This window comes from Myotis davidii, unplaced genomic scaffold (genome assembly GCF_000327345.1).
Source record: "Myotis davidii unplaced genomic scaffold, ASM32734v1 scaffold604, whole genome shotgun sequence".
Classification (NCBI taxonomy): Eukaryota; Metazoa; Chordata; class Mammalia; order Chiroptera; family Vespertilionidae; genus Myotis; species Myotis davidii.
In genome coordinates, this window is record NW_006294875.1 from 602,472 (window position 1) to 609,994 (window position 7,523).

Genomic DNA, 7,523 nt, shown 5'->3' on the forward strand with positions numbered 1-7,523 from the left:
CCCCCCATTTACATCCCTGATCCATTTGGAGTTTATGCTTATGTATGGTGTGAGGTTTGGATCTAATTTTATCTTTTTCCTTATGGCTAGCCAATTGTCTCCAGGCTATTAATAGTATCTTCTTTCTCTACTGATTTATAATATCACCTCCGTCACACCAAGTTCCTATAAATGCTTGATTATGACTAAAATTGCATTGATTATATATACAATCAATTTTAAAGTAATTTTAGAAGTAGCAAATAGTTTTTTAGGCTCAAAGAATTTTTGGTTGTAAAGATCTTTAGAAGTCATCTAGGTCAACCTTCAATGACTCATCATAGACCTAACATAGAGCTAAAACCCCTCACCTTAGCCCAAGAAATTCCTCATGATCTGATCTGTGTCTGCCTCTCTAGCTTTTTGTCCTCCCTTATTTTCCCAGTATCCTACACAGCATCCTACTGAACTTTCTACTTTTTATTCTCCTCATGATGCTGCTTTATGTCTCCAGGCTTTCACATGTGTTGTTTCATCTGCCCAGAAGGTCATTCTGTCTCCTTCTCTGAGTGGCTTAGCATTCAAATTTTATGCATGTTACTTCCTCTAAAAAGCATTCCCTGACTCTTCCACCTGAGCCAAAACCTTCTCTCTTGGAGTCTTTTAGTACTTGGAAACACTATATTCATGGTCTCATCTATATATATAAAAGTGTACTATGCAAATCAGCCAGGTTGCAGAACGACCGGTCGCTATGATATACACTGACCACCAGGGGGCAGATGTTCAACACAGGAGCTGCCCCCAGCCCACAGGCCCTGATTGCCTGATCGGGGCCTGCTGGCCAACTTCTCGGTCCCTGCCCCTGGCGAGCAGGCTCTGATCATCTAATGGGGAATGGGGAACCGGGGGTGGGTGGTGACTGACACGGGCAGTGCCAGGCCAAGGTGGGTGTCAATGAGCGGGGTCCCAATCACCTCGCCGGTCGCCTCACACAGAGAGGGCAACCGGTGTTGGCGGGAGGGGGTGGGCTGGCTGCTGTTAGCCAGGGAAGATGGACCCTGATCACAGGCCAGGCCTAGGGACCCTACCAGTGCACGGGCCTCTAGTTGTACCATATTATAATTGTGGCTGTATTTTTCAGTCATCTCCACTAGAATATTAGTCCATTGAGACCAAGGACTACATCTTAATCTTATTATTTGTATATCCAGATACAAAGAAAGCGTGGTAAATACACAGCAGTGCATCTAGGCTTGGCTTGAATTCTTCAAATAACAGACAGTTTGCTGCCACCAAAGGCAACCTATTCCATTTTTACATTATTGAAAAGTTCTTCCTTACAGCAAACTGAACTTTGTTTTCCTGTGATTTCTACCCACTTGTCCTTGTTATGTCCTAAGGAACCAAATCTCTTACTAGAGGGTAGTCATTGCTCACAGAACTGGGTCTTGGCCAGAGACACTGTTGTAACCGGTGGCTGTTGAAATAATTCAGTGTTGTTTGTTTGGGATAAGAATTCTTATTTTTAATGAATATTTGATTTAAGGTAAGAAAAATCTGATTTTCTCATAAAGTGCTTCAGTCTGTCATGCTATTTTAATGTGTTCCCACAAGCTGCTTCCCTGAAAACCTGCTAACTTAATTCAAGAAAACTACTAACATGCAGCATGTTGTCGCTTCAGTGATGACAGTTGCCTTTTCTCTCCATCTTTTTATGGAGATTCTATGAATTTAATCAGATTCTTTGTTCTCTGTTCTTCTGGGCATTTTGTGGTGCTGACTTGCTAGCAGTTCTATGTACCATCATGTTGCTGTCCAGTGTCCCCAGCCTTTGACTACAGAGGCTTGGCCTAGATCAGTTCTGTGGAAATAATATACCATACCACAAACTAGAGTTTCTCAAAGGACTGTATGAATTAGAATCTCCCAGTGAATTTGTTAAAATTAGCACTTGAACTCATACTCCTGATCTTCTAGATCAAAATCTCTGAGGATGAGGCCCCATAGTATGCTTTTTAAACTAAAGCCTTTCTAGATGATTCTCATAAAAGCTAAACTGAAGAACTTGAGTTTGGCAAAATAATCACTGTATATATAATCACTCATCTGTTCAGAATATTCATGACATCGAAGCAGATTCACCTCTCTATCAACATCCAATCTATTACTTTTCCTGAGAGCCCAGTGCCCAGCACAGTATATGACACATAATAGGTGCTCAGTAAGTAGCTGTTAAATGAAAGCACAGGAAACAAACATTTCTTTGTTCCTTCCACTGCATTGATCCTTGTAATATTGGGGAGAGTCTATGATGTAAATGAAGTGAGAGGCATGGGGAACTAAGGGAGAACACTGAAATTCATAGGAGCATGCAGCTTGTGGTGGGCCCAGTGCTCTGCAGAAATCTGTGGATGAAGGTAGCTCTCTCTTTAATGAGAAGTTATGTAGGTTCAAGGTCTTTAGGACATTCCCTTTGACTGTGATAGACTGGGAAGTTGGAGTCTGCAGAGACAGGGTTGAATTGTTCTCTCCACATCAACTCCAAAGCCTATGGAATTTGGGGAATGAGGGAAGGGCAAGAAAAGGCAAAGGCTTGCATTGTTGTGTCTCAACACAGTAACTCATCATTCAAATAAGTGAAAGCCTCAAGGAATGTTACTAATAATGACAATTACAACTGCCTTGGGAAGATAGGATATGGACAGACAGCCTAGGTTCATATTCCAACTCTTACTAGCTCAATTTCTCTTTACTTCAGTTTCTTTATTGGTAAATGGGGATAATTTAAATATATAATCCCTGTGTGCTAGTTATGATAATGCTAACTACCATAACAGAGGTATCCTCATACTTCAGTGGCTTAACATCATTGAAGTTTATTACTTGATCATGTAAAGTCCAAATGGATGTTCTTATTTGGTGAATGGCTCTCCTCCATGTGGTGATTCAGGAGCCCTGGTTCTTTAGTATTGTGGCTCCATATCTCCTAAAGTTTTAGAGCTTTCTGCTAGAACTCTATGTCTAGTCAACAGACAGAGGAAAAAATCAGAAAAACACATCAGCTCCTAAATCACTTTGGCATGAAAGTGACACATGCCATTTTCCACTCACATTTCATTGGGGAGAACTAGTCACATGACCAATCTAGGAGCAAGTGGGTATGGAAAATATAGTCTAGCTGTGTACTCAAAAAGAAAATATATCACTTATTGATGCACTATAAGTCATCACAAAACTTAGTGGTTTAAAATAGCAATCATTTATTTAGTTCATAATTCTATGGAGCAGCAATTTGGGCTGGGATCAGGTAGGCCGTTATGTTGATCTAAGTTAGGCTTACCTGACCAGCCGACTGGGCTCACTCATGCAAATATGGTCAGCTACTGTGTTGGCTGGGGACTGATTGGTCTAGGATGGCTTCAGCTGGGAAAGCATGTCTCTGCTTCATTTGTCTCTCACCCTCCAGTAGACTAGGTCAAATTTGTTTACATGGCAGCTGAGCAGAGTCCCAAGATCAGAAGTCTGCAAAATTTGCTGAAGCCTAGACTCGGAACTCACACAATAGTTTCTGTCACATTGTATTGGCCGATACCCAGAATCAAGGAATACAGATATAGAAGCCATAAGGAATTGTGGCCGTTTGTATAACTGGCCACAAAACATTTAATTGGTTAAACAGGTTGTCTGTAACATGCTTAACAGATTTGGTTGTTCTGTATTTTAGTTATAATTTTGATGTGGTTGTGGGAGGATGCAAGTACCATGTTTACCTATGCCACTATCTTGGTACCTCTCCCCTATCCCAATCTCTTTTGGTAATAAAGATACTGATAAATAAGATGGCACTTTATTGATCCTGAACACAAGGTTTGTCCAGCATATGACTTAACAGACATTTTCCAGTAACCTTCCAGCCTTCCTGGAATCTGCAGCCCATAAGTTGGGAACTAGTAATCTAGTTGAGAAAAGTATGTTTAATTTTGAGAGCCAATTCTGTTAATTTGGTAGTGGTTACTGGGATCACTGAGATGGATTCTGAGGACATCTTTAGATGTTACAGGAAAGATTGCTAAGCTGATTATTGATCTCTCACTGGACTGGACAGAGATGGTGATGTAATGCATGCTAAGTTTTTGCCACCTGTGATCCAATTATGCCTTCATAAGAGGAAACTGTAGCACAGAAATATGATGTGATTTTTCTCCATGTTACATAGTTAGTTAATAGCAGGAGCAGGTCTATATCTTTGGTCTCCTGATTAGTGCCTTAGGAATGATGTATTTTCATTTTTTCCACATTTGTCCCTATTTTTGTCTTGAAGTCTGCTTCTACACCAGATATGGTGTAGTTTCCACCTTTCATTTAAGAAAACAAAACTAAACAAAGCTTAGTTGGGGATTTGCCTGGTGAATTTAATTGAGTGTTGAGACAAGGGTGTCAGTTCTGGTGTATTTCCACATCTATTCTCCCGTTACAACACATTTGTGCCCAAGCATTAGACTTTGAAATTAGATGACTAGTTTATTGTTGAATTAAAATCTGGTGCAATTCAAAATGAGCCAGTGAATGCCTCCTCCCCCCCGGCCCCCGACTTTCTCTCCTTCAACTCCAAGGTCCCTCACTCCCTTTCTATTTTAATACTTTTTAGGCATCTGAGATTAATTTCTACTTACTCATATGCACACCCACACACAACCCCATGAAACTCATGGGTCCCATAAAACCTCATTTCACTAGAGCTAGAAGGGACTCAGTCTTCATCCAGGCTATTTTTGAGGAGACTAAAGCACAGGGAGGGAAGAGTTGGAAGTTTTCCGAGTTGCAAAGCTGGAAGCCAATTTTCTAGAATCCAGTTTGCCAAATGGCCAATTTGCTAAATGGCTGACTCACACTACTACCTTGTTTTTGTGAAATTTTTTTTTTTAGTTGATGGGTTTTTATTTTGTCTTCATTTTAAGGCATATTTAGATTGCCTCTGCCCCAGTTCCCTCCTGTAGTTGATTGAGCCTGGGGAGAAGAGAAAGGAATGAGTGAAGAACATGAGAAAACCATATAAATAATGTGAATAATTTTATTAGCATAGTCTCTAAATCAGGGGTGGGCAAACTTTTTGACTCGAGGACCACAATGGGTTCTTAAACTGGACCGGAGGGCCGGAACAAAAGCATGGATGGAGTGTTTGTGTGAACTAACATAAATTCAAAGTAAACATCATTACATAAAAGTATGGTCTTTTTTTATTTTTTTTTTTATTTTTAGTTTTATTCATTTCAAATGGGCCGGATCCGGCCTGCGGGCCGTAGTTTGCCCACGGCTGCTCTAAATGCTACATATTCAGAATGTATTTTTAAATAAGACTCTATTAATGAAGGATACTAATAAAGAACATATTTTTATGATTCCTTCCTCTTATGAGTCAGAGTATGAACAGGTTTCCCTCTTGCCACTCGGTCTTCTCTCTCTCTCTCTCTCTCTCTCTCTCTCTCTCTCTCTCTCTCTCAGCAGCATTTTCATCTTTTTTCAATTCCATAAAAACACCAAGCTCTTTCCTGCCATAACCTTTGAATTTGCTGCTCTCCATTCTTTAAATGCCCTACTCCCTTTTGGTATCAATATCTCCTGACATCTTTTAAGTCTCAGCTTAAATATCCCCGTCTCAGTGGAGCATTATCTGATCATCTAATCTAACTTCACTCCTTTACCCCATGTATCGGTTAACTTTTGCCATGTAATCATCTGAAAAAATTAATGGCTTAAAGAAACCATTACTTTAACTCATATCTCAGACATATGAGAAAGCCTAGCAGAGATGAGCTGAGCCAGTCCAGATCAAAAGAATTATCTGGTTAATCCAAATAAATGTTAACTAAATAAAATATTTATTGTTTTAAGCCACTATAATTTGGTGTAGTTTGTTACACAGAAAGAAATAACCAGTACAGACATCCTAGATTAAGACATTAGACCTATTCAGGAACAGTACTCAATCCTATTTGTTTAAGTTATGTCCCACTTATAACCCTTCAGTCCTTAGAATTTCTGTCCATATCCATCTGACCCTCAGCTGCCAACTTATGCTTTTCTTTACCTGAGGGCTTTCTCTGGCTGCCAGATCCCACCTTGCCTGTACACACAGTACACTGGAAGTTCTGGAGAATTAACACCAATATGAGCATCCTTTAGTCAGTGATTGATGCAAGTTAGTGTATAAATGCCACAACTTCCACAGTAAGATTGAGCTCTAGGACTTGGTAAAGAGCCTCTATCACATCCCTGCTCTTGTCTTTTTCATCCGTAGCCTGACCCGGAAGCACATAGCCCAAGGATGAGCCAAGGATACTAATTTAAGCTGTTACAGACTGAAGCTGCACAATTACACTCAACAGATTTGGCATGATGGTTTTGATGGAGAAGAGGGAGAGCTTTTGATATGGTTATCAGAAATTGAATGTGATTGATGAAGCTGAGAGATAAGAGTGGGTAATGTGATGGGAGAGAGATCTGTTTTGTAATATTATGTGGGAAGAAAAAAAATTACAAGTTTAACATATCATTTTTTCTTATAATAGTCTTTTTTTTTCTCCCAATACTATTTGTGTATGTATGTTTGGAGGTATAAGTGAAATACAGTCCTTCAATGTACTATTCAATGAGCTTTGACAGATGTATACACCCAGCCCTGATCTCACAAATCAAGATACAGAGCATTTAAATCACTGCAGAAAGTTTCCTTATGCCCCTGTGCAATCCATCCCCATCCCCATCCCCATCAGAGGCAATCACTGCTGTGATTTCTATCATCATATATTAGTCTTATTTGTTCTAGAGCTTCACAAAAATGAAGCCATGCAGTATGTGTTCTTTTATATCTTGTTTCTTTCACTCAATAGAATGCTTTTGAAGAAAAAAATAAATCTCTAATATTGATAATAATGGCATTACCTTCCGAAAGTTGAGGAGAAATTTCCATTAAAAAATCTGTTAAAGTTTTTTTTTCTTCCTCTCTACCCTCCTTTCTAAATACTTCCATCAACCAAGAAAAATTGAATGAGGACATCAGTAAAGAAAATTTTTCATTGTTAGCAAAAAAAGCATTTGTTGTCTTTGATCCTTGCATTTCATAAATTTCTGGTTGCATACAAAAAAAAAGAATGCTTTTGAGATTATCCATGTTGTTGTATATATCAGCTATTCATTCGTTTTTTATTGCTGGATTACATTCCATTGTATGACTATAACATAATTTATCAGTTCCCATTATGTTTGATATTTGTGTTATTTCCTACTTTTATCTTTATGAATAAAGCTACCATGAACATTTATGCACAAGTATTCATATGGACATGTATTTTTATTTATCTTAAGTAAATATCTAGGAGCAAAAATGTTGGATTATAGGGTAGGTGTGTAGCCTTTGCTCTGGTTGCCTCTGTGAGTAGCTCAGTTTCCCAGCCCTCTGTCTGGCCTGCCTTCCTCCAAGCATTCTATGAAGGTGCCTCATATACTTCCCTCCAAGTCTTAGAAAAGGAAGTGGGGGTAAG